Source organism: Triticum dicoccoides, chromosome 2A (assembly GCF_002162155.2).
Source record: "Triticum dicoccoides isolate Atlit2015 ecotype Zavitan chromosome 2A, WEW_v2.0, whole genome shotgun sequence".
In the NCBI taxonomy this organism is placed as follows: Eukaryota; Viridiplantae; Streptophyta; class Magnoliopsida; order Poales; family Poaceae; genus Triticum; species Triticum dicoccoides.
This window is the reverse complement of record NC_041382.1, coordinates 734,953,850-734,964,048: the sequence shown is the minus strand read 5'-3', so window position 1 is coordinate 734,964,048 and position 10,199 is coordinate 734,953,850. Positions and strand designations below refer to the sequence as shown.

The following is a 10,199-nucleotide window of genomic DNA, read 5'->3' as shown; positions in this document are numbered from 1 at the left end:
GCATAGCGAGGCACGAGCGACCAGCCGAAAATTCAGCCGGTCAACCAGCAGCAATCGTTTACCATAAAAAGATACCTTCCATATAAAAATATCTTTTTTGCGGGTAATATAAAAATATCTTCCATATATGATTTTTGGAGGATGGACTAGAGATGCCCTAATAGAATACATAGCATGTGCTGATTCATGGCAACTAATGGTGTTACAAAACAGCTAAGGAGAGAGACGACAAGGGAATGGAAGATGGGCATGCATGGACCAGCTAGCTAGCGAAGCGATCGATCTGGCTGGTCGATGACCAGCAAGCTAGATTACGGAGCTCGACTGCTGGAGCAGGCGGAGGAGAGGACGATCTCCACAGAGCCGTAGTGGGTGAGCTCCCTGATCATCTCCTCGATGCACTCCTCCTCCTCGTCGACGCCTTTGATAATCTCCTCGACCTTGTTTCGCTGGGCGGCGTAGCCTCTGGCACTGGCCGCCACGGTCATCTCGGCGCCCTTCGCCGTCGGCATGCAGCATTTCTCCACCTTGGCGCGCAGGGCAGGGGACAGGCCGCCGCCGCCGGGGGCGCTGGAGGGGAAGTTGGTGCGCGCCGCGGGCCCGCTCATGAGGCGCGCCGCCTCGTCGTACGCCCGCGCCGCGTCCTCCGCCGTCTCGTACGAGCCCGGCCAGATCCTAGTCTTCTTGCTGCACCAACCACAGACAAAAACGCAAACACAGATCAGTACATATCGATCGTACGTGACGAGCACCTGATCACCGACAGAAAACTGCACCGAAAGAGATGAATATACAGTTTGCGGACGTACAGAAGAGGATGGCGGATCTCGGAGACCCAGGAGCCCCAGTGCCTCTGCCTCACACCTCTGTACTTCTGCAGCTTCGGCATGTCGTCGGTCGGAGGAGCACCGATTACCCTACCAGGCCGGCGTTGATCTCTCGTTGCCTGATGGCAGACACGTCGGGTCTATATATATCGCCGCTCGGGGGCAGGGTCAGGGGGGCTGCAAGTGATGGACCGCGATCTTTCTTGAGATATACGCTCATCAGCGCGCGATATTATCTCGTGGATCACACAAGATCGATCAGTGTGGCAAAATGTAATGCCAGACATTGATGGTTCATTAGCGCAGGGTGCATGATGAGACGACCACAAGCTGACCACAGCCTGTGGATGGATCTGCTTCATTAATGTAGTGTACGTCCTGCAGATATAGATGATACATGTACGATACGTACAGTAAGGTTAGCAGCAGTGCCGCGGCGGGGCGCCGCAGAAATCCTATTCGTAGAGATAGATAACGGTAATGTTACCCAGCGGACGTTCGCCCAGAGAGGATGACAAGCCAACATCATTTTATGATAGTTTTAGTTGTAAAGACAAATCAAAAGATGGCAGTTTTAGAATGAAAAATGTCTTCTATGAAGAAACCCATGCCGCTCTAAAGAAACTGCCCTTTCTTCACAACTAAAAATGTCGTCTAAAACGTTCGCGCATGCCATGTCACCCTACCTACCGAACGTTCGCCAGTTATCTAGACCAAAGTGTGCTAATAACCATCACCCAAGTGAACGAGTACGTGTACTCAGAAAAAAAAGTGAACCAGTACGTATATTTCAAGAGCATCTCTAAACAATCCCTTAAAAAGTTTTAGATCAATAAAATTTCCTTCTCTAAACAACACGTAAGCGATCCCTTATAATAGTTAGAGGAGTAAAATTTATCCTCCGTGGCCATCCTAACTCATAAATATACTCGGCCGCCCATCCGCGGAGTAAAAAATTCGCCCTCCCCCATCGGCCACACCCTCCCCACCCCGTGCCACATCCACTCCATCGCCGCCTTACTTGCCTCCGCCGGCCACCACGCGCCACCTCCGCCCCCTAGCACCCGCCGCCTCTAGCCACACTCTCCCCCGCCTCGATTCTCATCATCGTCGTCGCCAAAATCAACGGATCTACGTCCGCCGCCCCCGTTGTCGGATTTGACGCACCCCGCCGTTACTGTCGTTGCGTTTTGCAGTAATTCAACAGGGACGGAACCGCAGCCCCCTCGGCCACTCTGTGTCGCCTCTCAGTATGTCCCCCTCCTCTTGGCGCTCCCATAACACCCGCCTGCAGGTACAACCGCGTATGCTCGTCGGCCGGGCTCAACACTCACACAGAAGCTCGTAGGCTCGTCGCTGCCTATCATCAAGTGTGACCACCTCTCGTGGCTGGTGCTGCGCCACATTTCGAGCACGGCGAAACATCCTGGATGGGTGTTCTACAAGTGAGAAAAGGACGGGGTCAGTTCCATTTCGTACGGTTGTTCTTCAGATTCGTCGCAATTTGAAACTCATTGTTTGCTCAAAATTTTATGTAGGAAGGATGCAAATTTTGGTATTGGGAAGAAGAGTTGTCCACCAATGTCATGCTTTCGGTAATAGGGTGGTTATCATCGAGCTTCATTTCAAGAAAGCATCTGACACTGTTGAACACCACAAAATCCAACCCGTCCTGGACAATGAGATTTATCATATGTGTTGCACATCCATTGTGCAACAATATTCCACTCACCGAAAGAGCATTCTCGGCCACAAAATTGCGCTTCAGTCCTGCTGCCACTGAATTATTAGATGTTGCATTATCCAATGTGATCCCAAATACCTTATCCTCAATGTTCCATTCTTGAATGCATTTGACAGATGTTATGGGGCGTGCTGGGAACAACGACATGGATGTTGCAACCAGTGGGACTACATGTTTCAAGCAACAATGGCGAATGATACGATTAGGGAGATGATGTGCTGCGAGTGACGAGGCGGATGTTGTGACCATTGAGACGAAGTGCTGAAACTAGCAACGATGGACGCTGCGACCGGTGGAACAATGTGCTGCAAGCGGTAGAGCGACATGTTGCAAGGGCCGTCGTGACGAGGGCGGATGTTGTGACCGTTGAGATGACATGCTACAAATGGCAACGACGGACGCTGCCACCAGTAGGACGACGTGCTGCAAGACTGTGTATCATCTATTGACTCAATCAAACATAAAAGAGAAAACAAAATCCTCATGAATCTCCACATAAAATCATCGGCATCGGAGTTAGATGAGGCAACATAGTGCATCTAATAATCCGAGATGATTAACTCCACCGAGGCCCTGAGCTCATGCACCACTTGGTGCAAGATTACAGTGCCGTTCAAAATGTTGCCGCCTTGGATAAATATTGACTGCTTCAGATGAATCACCCTTTGAGCAAGCGGGGAAAGGTTGTTGGTGTATGCTTGAACACAAAATTGAAAGTTGGCATGAGCCACCAACGATGCAAAAAGATTTTGGTGTACGAGAGCGAATGATTGTTCATTAATTATCCTTACATAAACCAGATCACAAAACGAATCAATTTTGTGGATTTCTAGCAGAAAGAACTACGTAGTACTATAGTAGCTAGAGCAGGGGATTGAGCACTTGCCCTGCAAAAAGCAGAAGAGTCAATTGCACCACTGGTGCTAAAACTTGACACAAATAGTCACTTTAGTGCCAGAACTTGTGCTGTATATATAAGTGGTTCAAGAACTTGGCTTGACTGTGTAAATACGGTGTTGTATACTCCTGCAGCTCTGACTTGGCGTTCCAACATCGAGGAGCCCACTTTCAGTGGCCGAAAGGGTAGGGCTGGGCGTGTGGCCTTTTTATTTTCCAAAAAGCCCCTGATATATTTTTTATCTCAGAAAAAAGTACAGAAAATAAAATGGTCCGCCAGAGGTTTGAACATGTGACCTGCGGAGTTCCTGAACAATTTTAATCCCAAAAACCAGTGCATTATTTTGCGGAAAAAATCAGTGCATTTTTTAGTCCCAAAAATCAGTGCATGGTCGGTCATTCAAACCAGGAACCTAATCAGGTAAATAAGTGCCCGGGCATTGCACCACAACCGACAAGGCAACTTATTTTGATGTAAATTACAATTTATGAATATAACACACCGCGATCGTGTGACTAAACTGAATTGCATTCGGCGCAACCATTTTCAACATTTTAATTTTTCACATTTTTTAAATTTTGTAAAAAATATGTAAACTATAATCATGCGTTATAAATAATATACATATAAATAAAATAAACTACATTGAAAATGTTCATATAAATAGAAACATATCCAGGTACTAATTTAACAAAAATCCATATAATTAAATTTTATGACTATAACACAAAACGATCGTGTGGCTAAACTGAATTGTAGTCAGTGTGGACAATTGCAACGTTTTAGTTTTTTGCATTTTAATTTTTTGTAAATTATAATGATGTGTTATAAATAATATATATACAAAGAAAACAAATTACATTATAGAAGTTCATATAACATCAAAACATGTCCCCGCACTAAATTTAACAACCATATAATTAACTTATGAATTTAAAAAACTATGATTTAAAACGTGTTCACATTTTAAGAAAATAGTAAATTACTTCTAGAATTTTTTATATTTAAATAAATTCATATATATGTTAATTGTTTCCTGATTTCAATATCATATTCATGTAGTATATAAAAGTGATCATGGTTTAAGGAAATTTTAGGTTGTTTAAAAGAGTTCAGGTGTTTAATAAATTTTATGTGTTTTCTATTTTTTTTTACATATTTTGTAACTAAAATTAAATATAAAATATGTATGAAAAATAAATAGGAGCCTAGTGTGCCATCGGATTGCAGATTCTGATGTGTACTATTCAAATCATATAAGCGTATTTTGTAATTCATTAGTATTTTAAATTGTATGAATATGTTTTAAAATAACACATTAATTCTATTTAACATTAATTATACTTTTTAAACAAGAGATGTCTTGTGTTGGGGTGGTATGCCTGGGTATTTAACTTGTTATATTTTGCTTATGGGATTAAAGTTCTTAATTTATATTGTTCAGCCTAAAGTATATAAAGCTTATATATCTTACTGTGTTGTCAAATCTGACTCTGTGTGCTGGATAGCCAACCGCACGTGTAGGTCGTGAGTTTGAATCTGAGGAGTAGCATTTTTCTTTTATGTACAATTTCTCTAGAGCAACTTTTTCATGAGAGAGAAAAAATTATCAAGTGGCTTTTCGCAAAAAGGCAGACCACACGCCCTGCCCTCTCCTTCTTCTCACTGACAGCGGGCCTCACGCCTAGCTGACACACCTAGTCAACGCAGCAGGCGTATACAACACCGTATTTGCACCGTCAAGCCAAAATTTTAAACCATTTACATGTATACCACAAGTTCTAGCACTAAAGTGATTATTCGTGCCAAGTTCTAGCATCTGTGGTGTAATTGACTCAAAGCAGAATGCCGCTCTTGTCCTCCCTGATGAGGAACAGGAACGGATGATCCGCCACGAAGTCCACGCGGGCCGGTTCCTCTCCGTACAGAGAAAACCCAACATCACAGTCTTTCTCAAAAAAAAAAACATCACAGTCAGCTTCAGTGGCCGCAGCGGCCATGGTTCCATCCTCGTCCACCTCCACGACGCACTCGTGGAGCACATTCTGCACCTTTAGAGGCTCCGCCAACTCAATCATCTCCGACCAGTCGTGCGTGAAGCGGAACGGCAGCTCCAGGCCAAGACCTTGCAGCACATCCCCCGCGTCCATCTTTGATGACACCTTGAACTTTGGGATCGTGAGGTTCCCCACCTCGACGCCTCGTGCCGCCGGGACGCAGCGGGCCACGAACACAGCAGTGCCGGAGGAGCTGATCTCGCGCAGCACGGCCTGCAGGCCGTCGCGCTCGTCGGGGAGGTAGATGTGCATGCTGAACCGGTGGTTGCCGCCGCCGCCATCGCCTTTGCTCTCGTAGTCGTAGTGTAGCTGCAGGACTTTGAAGCCGGGATGGCAGCTGATGCACTGGTCGTTGGTGCTCGTCATGAACGGCACGTGCACACGGCTCTCGTCGGCGTCGGCAAAGAAGAAGTCGCCGTCCTGGGTGTACTCAGGGTCGAACGGGTCTAGCCATCTGCCCCTCATGTAGAGCGCATTGCCGATGACAAGGGCCGTCAAAGTGGCGTTGAGGTGGCCTTCTGGCATGAGGTCTTTGATGAAGCCGCCCGTCTTGTCCACGAACCAGCGGTTGATCTCAACCCTCGCCTCTTCCACCTTAGGTTGATTAATTAATTGCACGCAAGAAATTAAAAATACAGACAATATATAGCACTCGTACGGATAATAATCAGGTAAGTAGAGAATTGCGTACGTACATTCTCTCTGAATGGCATGGCTCGCACCGCGGCCTTGAACTTGGAGGCGACCTTGTCCGTGAAGGCGGGCCTCAGCCGGAGCGACGCGTCCACCCAAACGCCTACTGCGCACCGGATTTGGGGCTCCACGCCATCGGCCATCCCGAATACAAGGGTGGCCACCTCCGAGGCGAGGGCCGCATGCGCAGCGCCGCGGGAGAGGCCCAGGAAGGAGACGATCTGGTCGAGGGTGTCGCCCGTGGCACCGGCAGCGAGAAGGACGAGCACGGAGTGGATAGACAGCGGGGAGATGGCCAGGTTGCGTTTCTCGCCGTCGCCGCTGAGTTGAAGCAAGAGCCGCGTGGAGAGGGCGGCCAGGTCCCTGATGGCTCCGGCGAGGTCCTCCATCTCCATGGAACGGTGCGGCGTAGGGCGGTAGGGGTGGGTGTCTCGGTGGGTGAGGCAGTGGCGAGGTGTATCGTAACTAGGAAGGGAGTTGGGGTTTTATAATTCAAATTCCTTCCTCACGAAGTTCCAGGGTTTTACGTATTTATTGCCGGGAATGATATTACTGTACTTCGCCCTGAAGTTTTCTAGTATAAATGGATTTTTATTTTCTTTATCAGAAAATATACAATGCGTATTATACAATAACACGACATGTCACTGATCTTCTTGTAAACTTTGGAAGCGTTCCTACTCCTCATAAGGAGCCGCGTGATCTTTATTTATATGCGACAGGAAGAGCCCCTGTTCGTGGCGTACAAATTGAGACCAATCGCTAGGATAAAGCGGTACATATAAAGAACAAGAGGAACAGGAGAGGGAATAGAGATAAAGGGAGTTTGAGATTACAACGTAGCCATGAAACTTGCTGCTTATGGCCGTAGTACTGTTGGAATTTTGCTAGTAGGCCTTTGGCCCAAAGCCTAACTAAAATTCTGAAATTCTCTTGGCCTATTCATGCACACATGTGAGTGGAATGAGTGAGGCTAAAGTTTAGTCCCACCCCGGAAGTTGAGAGAGAGTTGCACCTCTTTATAAGGTGAGCTCTTCTACCACTTGTATGAGCATGAGAAGAGGAGACCTGCACGCGCGCTCCTCCTCCTCGCTCGCCTCGCCTCGCCTCGCCTCGCCTCGCCTCGCCTCGCCTCAGACTATTTCAGAAGCCTATGCATCTCCTGATGCTGACTACTGGAAGGAAGCTATACATAGCGAGATGGATTCCATCTTAGCTAACGGTACCTGGAAGATCACTGACCGTGAAAAGTACAAGGCACGGCTTGTGGCCAAGGGTTATACCCAGAAAGAAGGTGAAGACTTCTTTGATACTTACTCACCCGTGGCTAGACTGACCACAATTCGGGTGCTACTATCACTGGTTGCCTCACATCACTAGTAGAAAAAGGGTCAAACGTGAAGCACATTAGTGCCGGTTCGTGGCGGCGATCAATAGTACCGGTTCGTGGCGAACCTTTAGTACCGGTTCATGCCACGAACCGATACTAAAGAGGCTGTGTCAGCCTGCGGTCAGGCTATGGCCCCACCATCACCATTTAGTGCCAGTTCGTACCACGAACCGGTACTAATGAGGTTATGGCAAGCTGTTTTTAGTCCCATCTCGCCAAGAGAGAGGCAGTATGAGCGGTTTATAAGCCGTGAGTGCACAGACAATGACGAAGAGTTGCAATGCTCACCTACATGTTGATTAGCTTCAAGCCTTGCGGAATATCATAGATTGCACTGAGCTATGTGCAGTGGCTTAGTGCAATCTATACTATTCCGAATGGCTTGAAGCAAATTAACCAGCATTGCGCCTTTTTTTTATTTTTAATAACTTATTTAAACTCTGGACTTCTTTTGTATTCAGTATGCAGCATTTAAAGCGACGTCATCAATTTCCAACATGCTCTGACATCATTTGTTGTTTTTCGGTCATTTATCTAATTGTTTAGAGAGCTAAATGACCGTGAAATTGAAAATCACTACAAAATGAATCTTGAAAATGTTGAAACTTGGCATGGTATCATCATATCACCCGCATAGCATGCGCGAAAAAGTAGAGAGGGTCACGGCAAAAACTGGACGCACTTCGTGTACAAACTGGACATACTCTTTCCGAGTATCAGGGTTTCGGACGAGAACTTATCTGTTACATGGACACTTCAATGTTTTTTAAACTTATTTGAACTCCGGACTTCTTTTGTGTTTAGTATGCAACATTTAAAGCGACGTCATCAATTTCCAACATGTTCTGACATCATTTGTTGTTTTCAGTCATTTACCTAATTGTTTAGAGAGCTAAATGACCGTGAAATTAAAAATCACTACAAAATGAATCCTGAAAATGTTGAAATTTGTCATGGTATCATCATATCACCCGCATAGCATGCGCGAAAGAGTAGAGAGGGTCACGGCAAAAACTGGACGCACTTCGTGTACAAACTGGACATACTCTTTCTGAGTATCAGGGTTTCGGACGAGAACTTATCTGTTACATGGTAACTTCAATGTTTTTTAAACTTATTTGAACTCCGGACTTCTTTTGTGTTTAGTATGCAACATTTAAAGCGACGTCATCAATTTCCAACATGTTCTGACATCATTTGTTGTTTTTCGGTCATTTACCTAATTGTTTAGAGAGCTAAATGACCGTGAAATTGAAAATCACTACAAAATGAATCCTGAAAATGTTGAAACTTGGCATGGTATCATCATATCACCCGCATAGCATGCGCGAAAGAGTAGAAAGGGTCACGGCAAAAACTGGACACACGCGAAGAAAAAGTTTCACACCCAAAGATCTGGGATGTGATCGGCTTAACTATCATCACTTTCTTCTGTGTTTCACACCCAGGAGGGAATCTCTATAATAGTTAGGGTAGCTAGTTATGTGTTTTGGCATTTGAAACGCAAAGAAATTTTATGTGCAAGCAAATTCTTTCATGCATTTACTGATTTTTTTCAGCTAAATGACCCTGAAATTGAAAAGCATTTCAAATGAACTCAGAAAAGGATGAAAGTTGGCATGGTATCATAATTTCACCCACATAGCATGTGCAAAAAAGTAGAGAGGGTTACCGCAAAAACTGGATGCACTTCGTGTACAAAATGGACAATCTGTTTCGAAGTATCAGGGTTTCGGACGAAAACTCATCCGTTACAAAGGCATTTCATTTTTTAAATAACTTAAGCATTACCAAATTGAATATAATGATAAAACACACTAATATTAAACATAAAAAAAAGAATCACTGAAAAATGTATTTTTAAAGTTAAGTTATTCACAAACTAGTGATTCACACAAATTTCAAATAATTCAAAATTTAAACTATTCAAATTTAAAAAGTACCGGCACTAACTGAAAGTTTGTAAAAACTATCAAAAATATTCACAAAGAAACTCTAAATACAGCAAAAAAACAACTAAAAATAAATAAAACAGAAAAGAAAAAACTAAATGAAAAAAGCCCACCTACCGGGCCACAGCGGCCTGCATACGACTAGAAACCCAACCTGTTGTTGGGCCAGGATGCAGGCCCGCAAGCCCAATAGGCCCCACAGGGCAGAGTAGCAGAGGTAGGCCCAGAAGGCCTGCTTTAGAGAGAAGCTCGAGACAGCAGCGGCGGCGGGTCTTATAAGCAGGTGTGAGCGCCCTTCGGCTAGCGAGGTGGGACTAAACTTCTGCGCCCCTCGCCTGGCAGCGCACACCCCTTTAGTACCGGTTGGTGGCTCCAACCGGTACTAAAGGCCCCCCCCTTTAGTACCGGTTGGTGGCTCCAACCAGTACTAAAAGTCTTGGTTTCCCGCCGCTTGGCCTGGCGAAAATAGGCCTTTAGTACCGGTTGGAGCCACCAACCGGTACTAAAGGCCCATCCTATATATATAGCACTTACGAAAATTTCAGTTTCATCTCCCCACTTCGTCTCCAACCTTCGCGGCGCGCGCCGCTCGATCCCGTCATCGCCGCCCGTCGCCCGTACCGTCGTCCGTCGTCATC

The 10,199-nt window shown here is 45.7% G+C and overlaps 1 pseudogene; it reads right to left on the bottom strand.

The window, feature by feature from the left end:
- Window positions 1-5,092: 5,092 nt before the first annotated feature.
- Window positions 5,093-6,619, bottom strand: LOC119352146 (annotated as a pseudogene).
- Between the last annotated feature and the right edge of the window lie 3,580 nt (window positions 6,620-10,199).